This window comes from Leptonychotes weddellii, chromosome 5 (genome assembly GCF_054177405.1).
Source record: "Leptonychotes weddellii isolate Sample4059 chromosome 5, ASM5417740v2, whole genome shotgun sequence".
Taxonomy (NCBI): Eukaryota; Metazoa; Chordata; class Mammalia; order Carnivora; family Phocidae; genus Leptonychotes; species Leptonychotes weddellii.
Genome location: NC_138373.1, coordinates 29,247,332 through 29,262,087, shown reverse-complemented (window position 1 = coordinate 29,262,087; position 14,756 = coordinate 29,247,332). Strand labels below are relative to the sequence as shown.

The following is a 14,756-nucleotide window of genomic DNA, read 5'->3' as shown; positions in this document are numbered from 1 at the left end:
AGCTGGAGAGACAGAGGCCCAGGAGCCCTTCAGGGTCGGAGCAGGAACTGGAAACCAGGTGTTCTCCTATCAACCTTGTGCTTTCCAGAAACTTGCAAAGTCTTCCAGAGGCAGGTTTCAGTCTCACTTCCCCTCCAGTCAGATGGTGTCCACAGGCGTCCACAGGCGTCCCCTGAACCAGAGAGAAGACCAACACCTAATACAGCCCAGCAGCCTGCAGGGCAACCTTGCCTGGTAGAGCAGATGTGGTGCTGTGTGTTACTGAGGCAGACTGGAAGGTCAGGAAAGGCACCCCTGGCCTCTTGGTCTCCAGCCTGGTGGAGAACAGTGTTGTCACAGCTCACGAAGCCGTGCTCCCTGGACGCACTGGCACCGACTTCTGTCTCAAACCAACCTGGTGCCCAAGTGTAGAAGCTGCTGGGGACACAGGAGACCTTGCCCCCTACATGCTGCATTGCAACGTGCTTTAACTTAATAGGTTGAACACTTTCTCTTGTCAGTACATAAAGCACTACCTCATTCTCTATCGGATGAATGTTATTCTGTGTTACGGATGCACCAAAATTTATTTAACCAGTTCCCAGTGATGGACATTTAGGTTGCTTTCCATTTATATCAATGAGGCAAATTCCTTCAAATAGAATGATGCTGCAAAAAAGTGGTTGGTGCATTTAAAAGTTTATAGATTTTGATAAAAATGCTCTCCAAGGTATGTGTATAAATGTATAGCCCCACCAGCAATGTGTGAGGTGCCCGTTTCCCCACACTGTCAACATGCCCAGATAGTTCATGATGGGAGGTCAGTGTGGAAAAAGAGAGGGAGGGTGAGGTGGCCGCTGGGAGGCTGGGGCAGCTCTCCAACTAGGACACTGGGTACCTGAACCAGGAGAAGAGTAAGAGAGGGGAGGGTGGAGGCTAGAGCTACAGTGGAGGCCAAATCCAGAGTGTGGTGCTGAGCGAAGGTAACCAGACAGAGGAACCAAGCATGGGTCTCGGGTTTCCGACTTGAACAAATTGAGTCTGTTTACTGAGATGCTGCACATAGGAAAGGGAGTAAGTATGTGAAGGGAAAACGATGGTTTTAGCTGAGATCCTACTGAGCTCAATATGCAGGACATCCTGTTGGCTGTATCTACTGGCCCGGGGAGGAAGATTTGGGGATGGTGAATCTTTTGTGGAAATTGTGAGTGTGCCTGAGCTCTCCCTGGAGTGCATGGATGGATGGGTGGGTGGGTGGATGGATGGACAGATGGATGGACAAACAGGTGGATGGGTGGGTGGATAGGTGGATGGATGGACAGACAGACAGGTGGATGGATGAATGGAAGAGAAAATGGATGGGTGGGTGGGTAGATGGTCAGAAGGATGGATAGAGAGATGGATGGATGGACAGATGGGCAGATGGATGACAGACAAAATCTAGACTCTATTCTGTTTAGATTGAACCATATGAAATTTCTGCCTCTGTTGTTCAAAAATGACAAAATACTTAGTTTTATGCAGGCTAAAGTATTTGAGGGGGAAAGGCACATCACGATGTCTGCAATTTACTTTGAAATGCATCAGAAACAGAGAGGATTAACGGATGGATAGCAGGGTAGATGTGTGATAAAGTGAGCATGGTACAATGGGATCATCAGGAGCTGGGGGTGGAGGCAGCATACAGGTATTCACTGTCAAATTCAGTGTTTCTCTAGGGTGGAAATTGCCACAGTAAATTCATGGAAAATGTTTTTCTTTTTTTTTTTTAAGATTTTATTTATTTATTTGAGACAGAGAGAATGAGAGAGAGAGAGCACATGAGAGGGGGGAGGGTCAGAGGGAGAAGCAGGCTCCCTGCCGAGCAGGGAGCCCGATGCGGAACTCGATCCAGGGACTCCTGGATCATGACCTGAGCCAAAGGCAGTCGCTTAACCAACTGAGCCACCCAGGCGCCCGGAAAATGTTTTTCAAAGGTCAAATGTTGGCAATTTCATGTGGTTTCACTTAATATGTATTCCTCATTTGGCCAAGAGAGCCTTCTGGGTTCCCATCTGTGGCACCAACAGATCTGCCTTACAGAGTTTCTTTGGCTTTATTCTTCCCAGAGTTGGGGGCTGGGGGTCGGCGTACCTCCCTCCTGGATTTAACGTTGAATTGCCCTAATGAGCTGATTACTGCGCCAAGTTCGTTGGTATCTGGCTTGTAATAATTATAGATTTCCTTTGCGATTTGATCCCATTGGTTGCCACAGCAACAGCGTAATAGCTCAACTGAAGTACTGTCACGGTGATTTAGAACCAACATGTCTCTTGCAGCCTCCCATCCGGGTGCCCCCACCCCCTTGCTATCGTCATGGCAACTGATGAGCAGCACATGACCAAAAGCTTTGTGTCCCCCCTCCTTCCTCCTTCTCCCCTCCCCATCTTGCAACCAACCATCCCCGCTTCCTCTCCTGGGCACCCCGTGGACAGGCATTGACCCTAGCTTGAGCTATACTTGGGGGGGGTGCTAAAGTAATCGATGCCCCAAACCCCCCACCCAGAGAGGAGGTCACGTGGATGGTCAGAGCCAGAGATGCCCCTCTAGCCCCTAGGGGTCTTGGAGATGACTTGGCGCCCCTCAGAGCCCCTTCATGTCTGAGGCCATGCCACAGGCAGGATCTGCTGTGCCTCCCCCATAGGAGAGCTGCAGGGGGCGGGGCATTGAGAAATCCCAAACCTTGGATCACTGCTTTGTACTCCAGGGGTCCCGAGCCTATGAGAGAAATATCTAGGAACATGCCCCTGGAAGGAGAAGGTGGGGGGCTGGCAGAGAGCCTATTTCAGAAGGTCCCAGGTCAGGGGGCTCATCCTTCCGGTCTCAACTGAGCTGGGCTTAAAACGTCTTTTTAAACAGTCCATGTTCTATTTTTCTATGTGTGTTTATCTCTCTTTTTTTTTTTTTCAGTCTCTGTGTGTCTTTGTTTCTCTGTGGATCTTTTCCTTTCTGTTTCTGCCTGAAACCTCTTTGAGAAGCTACCTCTCAGCCTCTCACTCTCTTCCCTCCTTCATCCTTCACCCCCTCTCCATCCCCCTGCCTTTAGCACTTGCTGGGAACTGGCTGAGAGCATCCTTTGCCCAAACCTCCTTTGGTTCTGAGGCTCTTTTCCTCCCTACTGTACCTGAGCCCATGTTTCGGGGACTGCTTGGAAGTCCAGAGCATCCTCCCGAGGGGGAGCTGGTACCCGGAGGCACCTCTTAGGATGAGTCCAGCCTGTGTCATCCCTGGGACTCTGCAGAATGGCATAGAGGAGGCGTTTTAAGCAGGCAGGAGCTGGCCTTGCTGCAAGACCCTGACTACCAGGCACTGTGAGTGAAGACCTGTGTGTGTGTGTGTGTGTGTGTGTGTGTGCTTGATATGTATTTGCACGTATCTACTGGTGTATGGAGGTGTGTCTCAACATGTGTCAGTGGCTGTTACGCTAGCGTGTGTGCCCATGTGTGTACCTGTGCACTTGTGTGCAAGTGCGCCTGTGTATGGCTTTTGGTCTGAAGGACACACAACTGTATATGACAGATTTTTCAAGGACACTTAGTGGAGGGAGCACAGTGGGATGAGCCCCTTTAAAGTGGGAACAGAGGGGGAGGGAGAAGAAAAAAAAATTTTTAAATCAAGTGGGAACAAAATAAACAAAAATGGTATTAAAATGACAGATAAGGGATTCGTTTTTGCCTGCGGGCTTGCAGAAGCATTTCTACACACGTCTGCCTTCTGTCCCCAGGAAATGAAGTGAGGGTCACCTTGAAAAGGTATTTTTGCTCAAGCACTAAAATGAATCCTTCCTTTCTGTTCTGAGGGCTCAGACAGCACACACGCACATACACCTGTCTCTTTGAAACTCGGGAATGGAAGGCTGGGGCGGGGGGAGGGGGGTCGCCATCGGGGGCACTTTGCTTCACCCTCCAGGAGACCGGAGTTTGCCATGAGAATCTCTTGCTTGACAGCCAGGATGGCCCATGCCAAGAGCAGGTAGGAGGGAGCTTTGGATGGCGACTCCCCTCACATCTCACACTTCTGAGGTCTATCAGAAGTTCATTTTGAGTTTTGTTTTGTTTTTGTTTTTTTTCCATGGTGGCAGCCCATGCCCTGAGAGGTGGCGAGAAGGAAGCAGGTTTAGAAAGCAAAATTTCACTTGCAGGGTGAGATGTGGGAATCCGGATGACTTGCCGTTTTGTAGTTAGTGTGTGAGAGCCGGGGGCCACACCACCCGGGGAAGGGAATCCGTGCTTCGCCTGACCCTGAACACTGGGGAGGCTTGGCGGCCAGCTGCTCTAGGTGAATGCTGACTGCAGCCTGGCCACTCCCAGGGCGCCTTGGGGAAGAGGACGGGGCCAGAGACGGGCACGGCCTCAGGAAGGCTGCAGGCCAAGGAGGGACAGACCCCGGTCCCCTGGCGCGGTTCCCTCACCCTCAGAGGACTGCTGCCCTTGAATGTCCTCCAGGATGACATTCTTGTCCCTCTACGCCGTGGCCTCCATTTGCAACAGCTTCACCCCCTTGGTCCACCTGCCGAAGCCCTCATCACCTTTAAACCTCCTCTGTCCCTGCCGCCAGGGAATCTTTAACTTCCACTCAAGTAGAGCTGGTGCTGTACGCCCTCCCCCACCTGCCCCCCAGTACCTTGTACCCCTGACATTACATACCCTGCAGACCTTTCTCCATGTGCCCACGAGCTGCAGCCTGTTTTACAAGGATCTTAAGAAAAATATTGATTAAGGGACACCTGGGTGGCTCAGATGGTTAAGCGTCTGCCTTCGGCTCAGGTTATGATCCCAGGGTCCTGGGATCAAGCCCCACATCGGGCTCCCTGCTCCGCGGGAAGCCTGCTTCTCCCTCTCCCACTCCCCCTGCTTGTGTTCCCTCTTTCGTTGTGTCTCTCTGTCAAATGAATAAAGAAAGAAAAATATTGATTAAGACAAAATACATACAGAGCAAGCAGCCTGGACTCTTACAGTACCCGTGTCATAAAAGGCATAACGGCTGAAATGGGGTTCCAGGTTAAAAGAGACCAAGGAGCCCCCTGAGCAGCCGCGCGGTCCTGCGGTGGCGCCGGGAACACAGAGAACAGCTACGAAAGACATTTCAGGGACAAGAGGGCCAACTTGAATGTGGGCTCTTAGGTAGTAGCATTGTGTCAGTGAGAAATTACCTGCGCTTGGCATACTTGTGTCTCAGATCACTTGTGCTGAGGGTATATGGAATGTTCTTGTTCTGTTGTTTTGTTTGTTTTGTTAATGGAGAGTAATACTACTTATAAGGATTGTTCAGAAAATTGAAGGTGCTATATCATACGTAAAGAGCTTAGCACAGGGACACCTGGGTGGCTCAGTCGGTAAGCGTCTGCCTTCGGCTCAGGTCATGATCCCAGGGTTCTGGGATCGAGTCCCACATCGGGCTCCTTACTTGGCAGAGAGCCTGCTTCTCCCTCTACCTGCTCTGCCTGCCGCTCCCCCTGCTTGTGCTCTCTCTCTCTGACAAAAAAAATAAATAAAATATTAAAAAAAAAAAAAAGAGCTTAGCACAGGGCTTGGCCCAGAGATGGCGATCGGTAGATGTTTGTAGTTGCTGTTGCTGGTTACACTTGTTAGTGTTGTCCCGGCACCTGGGATGGATGCACAGGAAGAGTCTTTCTCGTCTGCACCCAGGACCGGCCTCCCGGGCTTGTGACCCATGTGGTCACACAGGGCCCGCGCTCACCAGGGGCCCTCCCCATGCTTGGTTTAATGCTCTACTGTCACTGTCTTGAAGTTCTTAATCATTTCTCAACAAGGGGCTTCGAATATTCACTTTTGCACTGGGTCCCACAAATCGCCTCGCCAGTCCTGTCTGCACAGCAGCTCTTAGACTAAACTCCCTGTCACCGCGTCGCAGCTCTGACAGGCCCAGCCAGGCACGTCCATTACTTCAGGCCCAGCCCAGCCCCGGCACCATGGGTTAGTCTCCAGTGTCCAGCACAGTGGCCGCTCCCCGCATGTGACAGTCAAGCACCCTAGATGAGGCTCATCCAGATAGAGATGTGCCGTGGGTGCAAAATTTATACTGGGTTTTGAAGATGTCGTACCAAAAAAAGAAAAGGAAGGTAAAATATCTTAATAATCATATTGATTACATGTTGAGATGATTATATTTTTAGGTATGTTGGGTTAAATAAGATTACTAGATTTCACCAGTTTTGACTTTTTTTAAGATTCTATGTTTAAGTCATCTCTACACCCAACATGGGGCTCGAACCCACAACCCTGAGATCAAGAGTTGCATGCTCCACCGACTGAGCCAGCCAGGCACCCCTGATTTTACTTGTTTAGCATGGCCTCTAGAAAGTATAAAACGACTTATATGGGTCTCATTTGAGGCTCACATTATATTTCTGTTGGACGGCGCTGCCTTCGACCAGATTAGCTGCTGCTCCATCATGACTAAACCAAACCAGCCAGCAGATGACAACCCAGTGGATCAATTTCCAGGGTTGTTTTTTTTTTTAAACCAGACTCCAGCCCTGATGCTCTAGCTTAGACCCACGTCTCCCCACAAAATCCATCCGGCACCTCTCTCTCTGGTGGGGTCATTGCTGCTGGGCAGCCTTTTTTTCCTCTTCCCTTCCTTCTTGAAATGCCCCAAGGTACTGATTTTTATACCTCCAAGAGTTTGTCGAGTGGCTTAAATATATTTGCAAGGCACCCAGTGGACAGAAGGAACACTGAACTTGGAATCAGAAGAACTAACTCAGGAATTAAAATCCCAGATCACTGACCCTTCTTTGTCGGGTGAACCTGGGCCCTTTGCTTACCTTCTCTGTGCAGGGAAGCAGAACGGAACCAGCCACAGAGTCTCGCAGACCTGGGTTTGAAGCCTGGTCCTGTGGCTTCCGAGCTGTGTGACACAGGGCAGGCCCCTGACCCTTAAACACCGAGCCTCCGGAGTCCACACCAAGGGGCTGGAACCAGCCTCTTGTGTTTTCTTTGTTTGTTTAGTGTTTCTTTCCCCACCTTGATGTTATAGCTCTTCAGAGTGATCAGGAAAGAATGTAGACAGGGAGTATTTATAAATTCTCTCACGGCTCTCTGGTGTTGTGAGCCAGATGTTTACATGCTTGAAAAGCTATCCTGAGAGCCAGCTGTGAAAGCGGGGGGTGGTCTCAGTCCTGAGCAGGTGGATGGATCCCCAGTCATCTTGGTCCCTCTCTCTGTCCCCCTTGCCATAGTGACCAAGAACACAGGCTGTCTCAGTGGGACCCCACGGTCAGAGCACTGAGCTCCGTGGAGTGCAGCATGTTTGTTGAGCCTTCCCTGTGTGATGTGGGGCTGCTGAGCCAAATCAGTCGCCTACTGTCAAGTGACGCTCATGATCCTCATCATAATGTGAAATTATTTATTGCCTGTTCCTTCCATTGGAACTGAAGGCAGAGACCCTGCTGCATTGGTTCTTGTTCCCACCCCCACCTGGGTCCTTAGGGTTTAGTATTGCATCTTCAGGCAGTAGGAGATCAGGAAATGCCTGATAATGAATCCATGAATGAAAGAATGAATGAATGAACGAATGAATTTCCCTGGCTAAAGGGAGAGACGGAGATTGTCACATTATAGGTGAACTGGAAAAGAATATGCATATAAGTTTATAGATAACGTACACATGGCAAATGCTAGCAGGTGTTGAAACGAGGTGGTGGGTACAGCCAGGTTTACCCTGAGTGTGTGAACATTTTCATTAAAAAAATGAAGTTAGGATTGCTGGAGAAATCCAGATGAGTGACATCTAACCCTGAATTGGTGAATCTGGAAGGCTTCCTGGTAGAGGTGGCCAGAGGTGCACTATGGAAAAGCACACAAGAGTTACAGGAATATAAACAGGAGGTGGGGGTGCACAGGAAAGACATTTCAACAGATAATAGCACATGGGTGATGGATGACCTGGAGGCAAGATAGAGCAGAGTGTGAGCAAGTCAGTGTCAACAGGGCAGGGAGGGGCGACCGTGTACCTGGCCAAGCAGCTGGGCTTAATTCTGGGGGCAGTGGGAGCCAGGGAATGTTCAAGTAGGAGAGGGACTAGGTAGCTGCATTATGTAGCTATTCCCCCAACCCTTCTCTTTCCCCCTGGAGGATGACCAGGGTTTTTGTACGTCTCAAGGAGTATCATTTTAGAGATTAGCTTTTCACTTAGCAAGTTTGTTTTCCTGTAAAGGTATCAAAAAGTCATAAAACGGGCACCTGGGTGGCTCAGTTGGTTGAGCATCCGACTTTTGATTTCAGCTCAGGTCATGATCCCAAGGTCATGGGGTCGAGCCCCTTGTCAGGCTCCACGCTCAGTGGGGAGTCTGCTTGAGATTCTTTCTCCCTCAGCCCCTTCCCCCACTCGCATGCTCTCTCTCTCAAATAAATAAATCCTAAAAAAAAAAAAAAGTCATAAAACAGAGGCACTTCTCTCTTTTTTTTTTTTTAAAGATTTTTATTTATTTATTTGACAGAGAGAGAGAGACACAGCAAGAGAGGGAACACAAGCAGGGGGAGTGGAAGAGGAAGAAACAGGCTTCCCGCGGAGCAGAGAGCCCCATGTGGGGCTCCCTCCCAGGACCCTGGGATCATGACCTGAGCCAAAGGCAGACGCTTAACGACTGAGCCACCCAGGCGCCCCTAGAGGCACTTCTCTTAAAGGGGTGGAAGGTGGAGAAGCCTCCTGATGGAAGTCAAGGCACCAGGGACACTGGGACACCTAGATGGCTTTCTCTGCCATTGAGGGTGCCAGCCCAGAATACATTCCATCACAATTTTATCCACTCCGGATGTTTGGCTCTGTGTAGACAAAACAAGTTGTTTTTGTTGGCTTGTTTTTGGACAAAAGTGACACTTTTCTGGCCTCGAAAGCCGATAAGCCTTCTTCCCCAGGCTTAAATCCGAGCTCTCTCTTTGGTGCCACATTTTTGTCCTCCAGAGGCCCCACTCCTTTTGCAAAATAAGCTAAACAAGGCACTGTCAGCTTCGCGGTTAATGGCTCCCGCCATCTGCCCTCAAACGTCCCATGGAATGACTCTGAGTGCTCCCTATGTGAACAGATTATGTGTTCTGTCTCGGAAAAACAAGCTACTAGATGGGGAGGTAGGGCTGGGCATGAGGATTTTTGAAGTCTCCCATTCAGAAGGCCTGCCTGTTTGGCCACGGCCATGTGACTGATGGCCGCCATGGTCAGATCCAGAGCAAGGGTGAGCCTGCCTGTGTGTGATTGGAACAGTCTTTACAGAAGGTGATGGATCAGGGTGCTTTATCTGACCACATCCTTGGACCTGCCCTCCACGGGCTCACCTGCACCAAAATGTTTAAAGAGTTAGCCAGAAAAATTAGGAAACAAGAAATGGTGGACAAATTCTTTTTCACAGATTCATATTTAAAATACTCAGCAAGGGGCGCCTGGGTGGCTCAGTCGCTAAGCATCTGCCTTTGGCTCAGGTCATGATCCCAGAGTCCTGGGATCGAGCCCCACATCGGGCTCTCTGCTCAGCGGGAAGCCTGTTTCTTCCTCTCCCACTCCCCCTGCTTGTGTTCCTTCTCTCGCTGTCTTTCTCTGTCAAATAAATAAAAATATTTAAAATACTCAGCAAGATTTCTCCATTACCTGGAGCTGTCCTAAATACTAAGGAGTTCTAAAGATGCCAGTTCTTCTTCTGAAAGGACCTTCCATTCCATGGGGCTCCTCATAGAATGGGGGCCTCTGTGCCCTGGAAGGGACAGCAGGGACAAGTGTTGGGGCACAGGGAAAAGTCCAAGTGTGGCCTGAGGTTGGAATTGTTAGGGCAATTGTAGGCCCCTACCGATGAACCTGTGGCCAAAAGATGAGAGTCCTTGGGAAGGCTGCAGACAGTGACAACTGTTGGTTTGAAGTTCTTGGTCACTGTGAAAATTGTATGTATTGGCCTGAGTTGTCTGATGAGATTTCTGGGTAAGGACTGAAGCCACCATCCTGGTAATGGGGCCAGGTCTTAGCTCTCAAGCTGACACAGCCCTGGTTCTCACCCAGCTCCATTGTCTTCAGCTGTGTGACCTTTCGCAAGTAGCAAAACCTCTCTGAACCTCTCCCCCACCTGAAAAATGGGAATAGTACCATTTGCCTCCAGGAACAGGCGAGACAGTGTGTTGAGCCTTGACATGGTAGACATTATGGGTTCATTGAATTGTAGCAGATCTCTGCATGCACACAGAAATGAACAATCCTTTGAATTATTGAAAAGTGAAGACATCTCCAAGGGACGTGGTCAGGCACATCTCATAACTCGAATGAGCAAAGTGTTTCCAAGTCACCTGCCCTGCAGAACTTGAAGGGAAGAAATTGGCTCCTTTGTTATCTGCTGTAGTATTTGCACCCTTAGCAGTTCCTGGAGTCCTTAAAATGATTTGTTTTCTCTGAAAGGGAAATGTACCTCCTCCAGTCACCTATTCGTTGTTGGCCTTCCCACAGGATTGCAAGTTCCCTGAGAACAAAGTGGGACATGTCCTTGTTTAGCATGGCATCTGGGGGGCTTAGCCCTGGTGCTCCATACACACCTGTGGAACCAGATCTACCTTCTGCAGCTTTAACCTGGGGTAGCTTCTTCCGCATTGGCACAAGCATCCTTTCCAACCTGATTCTGTTCCTTCAATCCTCCCCCCTTGTAGGATCAGAAATACAAAACTAACTCAACCATTTGCAAATGTTTCTGTCTGAATATGTGCTACACGCAGAACAAAGGCTGTCTGTCTCCCCATTCAGAAGGCTTACATTTGATGCCTTGTCTGTTCTTTTTCCCCTTTACCCTGTTCATTCACGGGCTAGGGCCCACCTGCCTTCTAGCACCAAAGCGCTCATGCCTCATGGGTAGCTTTCATTCTTCCCATTTCACAGATGGGGAACCTGTGGCCCCGGTGAGTTGTGCATCAGGTCCAGAATCATCAAGCTAGAATATGGCACCTCTGGACCCCATTTCTGACTCATGTGACTTTCTCAGCTGCGCCTCTGCCTTTCGTAGAAGTCAACATTTGCCTGTTTCCAAGAACAGTATCGCCCTCCCCTTGTACGAGTCACCACTGATTGCATGTTGCTGCAAGAGGCCGATCATAGAACATCATGCATGCAGGGAGGGAGGGCTGGGGCCCATGCTGTGGGGGCAGCCAGGGGAGGCTGCAGGATCTGGCACTGGAGGAGGGAAGCCAGGTCCGAGATAAAGCCTTCTGTCCCAGCGCCATCCATCACAGCCCCGTGAATGGGGCCCTGCTAGCCATCTGCACAGGCCCAGGGCTCTGACTTTGTTGGTTGCCATGGCGACCCTTGTCCCTGACAACAGAGGCGCACTTGGCTATATGTGTCATTGTGTCCCATTGAGTCTGCAGAAAAGCCAACAGACAGCCGGGGCTGCAGACAGGAAAGGAACGTCCCAGGCCTCAGCCAGCTCTTTTGTCTTGGCCTGCAGAGTAGATATGAGAATGAGAGACAGAGCATCTTTTGGGGCCCCAGAGAGGCCTGGGGGTCCATTTCTAGCCAATGACTCATGCAGAGATTTTGTGTTCATGGGGCCTGCGAGGCAGCATCGTGGAAAGGTGAGTCAGACAACATCTTCAGGACATTTATGGAGCACTTAACTATTTATTCAATGATTGTTTGTAGCCAGGCACTGCTCTGGGGCTGGGGATACAGCAGGGACCCAAGTCTCATGTCTCAGTTCACACTCTGCTAGCCCATGAGTTAGGTTCAAAGGGGTATTATCCCCATTTTACAGATGAGGGAAAGGGGCACAGAGAGATTGTTTAACACGCCGAAGGTCACACAGCAAGTAGAGGAGTCTGGTTTCACATTCAGCACCCTGTACCCCACCTCTCCAAACGGCCACCATGGGCTGCTTTTCCCTGTATTTTTGAGATGTTTAACTCTCAAAGTCAGAAACCCTTCATTTCCAGAGAGATGGGGATCATGCAGTCCTGGGTCAAGTGCAGGGTCCACCATCCACCTCTAAAGACAGTAGTTCTCAGCCTCCCCTCGGGGGCTTCACCAGTGCCCATGTCACACCCGTGAGACTCTGGTTTAGTTGTGCTGGGTGGAGACCGCCATAGGTGTTATGCTCCTGGAAATTCTCACATGCAGCCAAGGGTAAGAACCGCTGGCTCTGAGCTCGGAGACCCTGGAGGAGCCCATCAACCTTCTGAGCCTGCCATCCTGCAGAAGGCTGAAATTACACGTGAAGGTACATCGTATGTAGCAAGTGAGCAATAAACAGCTGCCAATGCTTTGATGACTTTTCTTCTTCCTCCAGAGCATTTTTTTTGGGGGGGGCCCTTTCCCTGAATTCCCTTACCCCATTGATTTAAACACTGCCCTGGCCTCTCCCCATCCCATCCCACCCTCCGAATGCACGCATACGAATGCACGCATACGAGGCAGATAAGAGGGAGCAGAGAGAAGTAATTAGCATTTTAATTAAAGAAAAGGGGCTGGGGAGAGGTGGGTGGGCCTGGAGGGCTCACTGTCTGGTTGCACCAGGGTTTGCAACTTGTTTTGACCGAGACACACAGTAAGAAACAGCATTTCTTGCAGGTGTCCTGCATGCCTCAAACAAAAATTACCCTCGCCCGCAATGCGCTCGGATAGATCCTATTCTATTTAGTTTATGTTGGTTTAAATTTCCCTTTCAGTTCTGATCATGTCAAGGAATGACATCCCTCTGTGATGCTAGCCTGCCTTTGACACCAGACTGATATCTGTCTCCAGATGTGCAGATCGCACAGGGCGTGGGAGACAGAGCAGAGACATAGATGCTCACACCATCTCGGGGGCAATACAGTGGGCCTCTTGGCATGCAGGCCAGATGGTTCTGGGGGTCAGAAGGGGCCATGGAAACAATGTGATCCAACATGAGGGGAAACTGAGGCCAGGAGAGGCACATGGCTTTGGCTCCTGAGCCAAGCAAGGGCTGTGGTGAACAGTCACATACACAATGATTACAGACTTGGGCAGAGGGGAATATTATTGTTAAATTGTTGTTTTAACACAAATTTCAGACCCGCACACTAATTTTCATGAGTCCTCCGATGGACCTTTTTAAAAGGCAGGTGTTGTTGTCCCCGTTTCACAGCTCAGACGTGTTGAGTTCACTCACTGCATAAATTGACCTGGGAACTGAGCTGAGCTCTGGGTACCCTGGAGAACAAGAAGAGCCTGATCCCCTCTCTCTTGGGGTTTGCATTTTTCTGAGTGTGATTGGAGTGTTTCAGGCAGGAAAGTGATGTGAGATGAATTATCCTTAAAAAGGTTGGGGACCAAGTAGAAAATAATGGAAGGAAAGCAAGAGAGAAAGCCAGGAGAGCACCGAGGGTATCAGTGCTCCGGTCCAGGTGAGATGATGCAGTTCATGCCAGAGCGGTTTAGGGCCTTGCCCCCAAGCGGGACCCCTGGGCACCCAGCTCCCTACATCACTGTGGGGGGGGAAGGGGAGCCTTCCTTTGTAACTGCCTTGCATCTGAGAGGCTCCAGAGCATGTCCCCAGGAAGAGTCTGCCTTCTGTTGGGCCCCTTTCCTTGGTAACCCCAGAAACCTCCATGGACCTCAGACCACAGAGCTCTAGAATCAAGCACTGCATCATTGGCAGAGAATACAAAAGGGAGGGACAAGGCAGAGAGGAAACTCAAATGTCTGAAGAGCCTATGATCTGCCAGGCTGTTCACATCAGTTGTGCCTAATTCCCAGCACAGCCAGTAAGAGAGGCATCGCCCTCCCATGCCGTAAATAAGGACTCTGAGGCTCAGAGTGTTTTTGTAAGTTCTGCTCTGTTAGTTACATAAGACAGTGAGCTTTAGAACTGAAGCCCAGGCTCCAGGCATTGCACACATATCTGTAGTGTCTATTACAAGACCCATGACAGACATCACTAATCTATCACAGCTCTATTTAATCTTGATCTTGGTCACTGGTTCATCACTGGCACCTACACACAGCCCTGACATATGGCGGGGCGCAGTGGTTTCTGCTAAGGGAATGACTGAATCAAGCAGGGTAAATGACAAGCTGTAGCCGGCAGGCACTCAAACGCAGGCCTGCATGACCTCAAACCCTTGTCTTGTCTCCCATCTCTAAAAGGGGAGGGCCAGCTCCGTAATTCTCTTGTTTGCTTTTATTTTTTTATTGCAGTCAAATTCACATAAAACAAGATTACCCAAGAACCATTGTAAGTGAATAACTTGGTGCCTTTGGCACGTTCAGGCACATTGAGGCAGACATCGCCACCAGCTCCAGAACTTTCTCGTCATCCCGAACAGAAACCCCATTAGACAGTCATCCCCACTGGCCCCTCTCTCCAGTTCTTGCAACCACTCACTTGCTTTCTATCTCTTTGGCTGTGCCTGTTCTAGACATTCCATACAAATGGAAGCCATGTGTGGCCCTTCGTGTCTGGATTCTTGCACTGAGCATCATGTTTTTGGGGTTCATCCACTTTGTAGCATCTATCAGCACGTCATTCCTTATTATGAAGGACTCTGTGGTGTGGACAGACCCCGTGTGGCTTACCCATTCAGCTGCTGATGTACACTTGGGTGGCTTCCATCTTTGGTATTGTGGCTGGTGCTGATATCAACGTGTGTGTACATGTATCTGTTTGAGCTCCTATTTTGCATTCTTTGGGGTGTACACTTAGGAGTGGATTGTTGGGGGCGCTTGGGTGGCTCAGTCAATTGAGCATCTGACTCTTGGTCTCAGCTTGGGTCTTGATCTCACTGTTGTGAGTT

At 49.8% G+C, this 14,756-nt stretch overlaps 1 protein-coding gene across 2 annotated transcripts in view; it reads left to right on the top strand.

Annotated features, from left to right (window-relative positions):
- Window positions 1-14,756, top strand: part of ABAT (4-aminobutyrate aminotransferase) — an 84,625-nt gene that overhangs the window by 25,741 nt on the left and 44,128 nt on the right. The window contains exon 1 of one of the 2 annotated variants that reach the window (XM_081820061.1): window positions 2,988-3,329. The exons of the other annotated variant lie outside the window; for it this stretch is intronic. The gene's annotated coding sequence lies outside the window, so the exon portion shown is untranslated. Of the gene's footprint in view, window positions 1-2,987; window positions 3,330-14,756 lie in introns of those variants that run through there. 2 annotated transcript variants of the gene reach the window in all.